The sequence below is a fragment of the Scleropages formosus genome, chromosome 25 (assembly GCF_900964775.1).
Source record: "Scleropages formosus chromosome 25, fSclFor1.1, whole genome shotgun sequence".
Classification (NCBI taxonomy): Eukaryota; Metazoa; Chordata; class Actinopteri; order Osteoglossiformes; family Osteoglossidae; genus Scleropages; species Scleropages formosus.
Genome location: NC_041830.1, coordinates 14,950,551 through 14,952,359, shown reverse-complemented (window position 1 = coordinate 14,952,359; position 1,809 = coordinate 14,950,551).

Here is a 1,809-nt window from a genome sequence, read left to right as displayed (position 1 = left end):
TTGCGGCAGGACGCTCGTACGTGCGTGCGTGCGTGCGTACGTGGTACGTAGTGTGCGTACTGCTTCAACGGGGTGGTTGGGACATGACAAACCAGCCCAAGTTACGAAAAAAGCATGCCTAAAGACAGTTTTTCACGCCCCGAGTCTGTAAAACTACATAGCTGAGTTGCATAACAGAGATGTTAGACGCCTGACACAGTTCTTTATTAGAAGTCTGGGTAAATTCATTACTCATAACCAGTAAATCCAAGATTAACATTGGGCATTCCTGTTTGAGACAGTCATTCAAGGGGAAGAGTGAGAATGTTATGTAATTTCCTTTTACAATATAGTCTTTTCTCCAACAAGACATTTTCTTAGCTCTGCTATTCTGCAAAATTCCCACACTTACTTTGATTGGCTTTGAGTGACCCTTCTAAAATTGCACATCTTAAATAATACATGTTTATTTTGTGGTCCTCTCAGTCGCTGCCAACGAGTTGAGCTCCATTATTAAGTTAATTTACTGTCTCCTTTACTTTGTTCTCTTGCAGAAATTACAGGAATGTATGCGAATACCCAAGCGCTTTCATTTACTCCATTGTTCACGTCCTCCATGTGGTACAGTAATAGGTTTACATTCATACTTAGGCAGTAACCATGCTGTAAATAGCCATTACAAGGGAAAAATGCAGAGAAAACATCCATTAATCAGCTCACTGATCTTACAGACTGGTCTGTACGAATGCCTACCTCCGGTGCTCGGCCTGCGGGTGACCTGAAAGCTTCGGCATTTCAGCTATCTTAAAACTAATGTTTTTCCCTCTCATGAAATTTCTAGCGGGGCACTTAGCTGTTCATATCTGTTATAAATACCGTATCTCTCCTCATAATGTATTATGGCAGTTTTAACTGGTTTTTCCTTTCCTTTCTGGCACACATTACACATTCTGCACTCCGGATGGTTTTCGTTCTCCACCTTGTCACCGCGCCCCTCCTCCATCTTAGTTCTTGATCTCAGACTGCACTTCAACATTTCTATTCCCTCTTGTTAAGCTGTCCAGACGAGCTCGCTCGCCACAGTCAAACAACAGTCCCTTAAGCAATCGAAATGATCAAAATTGACCTGGGTAAAGGGGTAAACAACACACCCCCAGGCCGGAGAGGGGGGCGGAGATATCCGGGCCAGATCCAGCGTAGCAAAAATTTCATTAAAGTTCGTTTGGAGGCTATGAGGTGAATAAAATGATAGGACCAGAACATCATATCTACGATGAGGATTATTTCCCAAACTGCTTTTTCCATCCGTTCACTGACTGGGGCAGCTTTTTCCTTGTTACACTCACATTTGTTCATGTAGCGGACGCTTTTCTCCAGAGCGACTTACAACGCTAAGCCGCTTGCAACTGTTTACCCGTTTATACAGCTGGGTTATTTTGACTGGCGTAATTTAGGGTGAGTAGCTTCCTTGCTCAAGGGTACCGCGGCTGGAGGGTGGGATTCAAACCTGCGATGTTTGGATCCAAAAGCAGCAGCAGCTCAAACCCCTAAGCTACCAGCTGCCCCCAGTTACTTCTGAGATGCTTGTTTTCTTTAGGGGCTGTAATCAGAGCTCTTCGAAGGCATCGGCAGAAGCTTCCTTTGGCAGCAACTGGCTTTAAAAGCGCATTTAAAGGGTTTTATGCGTATCCTGTCCGGCTGTCGGCAAATTGCCTGAGCTCAATGGATGTTGAGTGAGAACCGCTTGACTGGGAATTCGCATTCAGGCTTCGACAAGTGCCGCAGGCCGCCGGCGTGAATGAAGATCGGGTTCGTCTCGCAGCTCGCTTC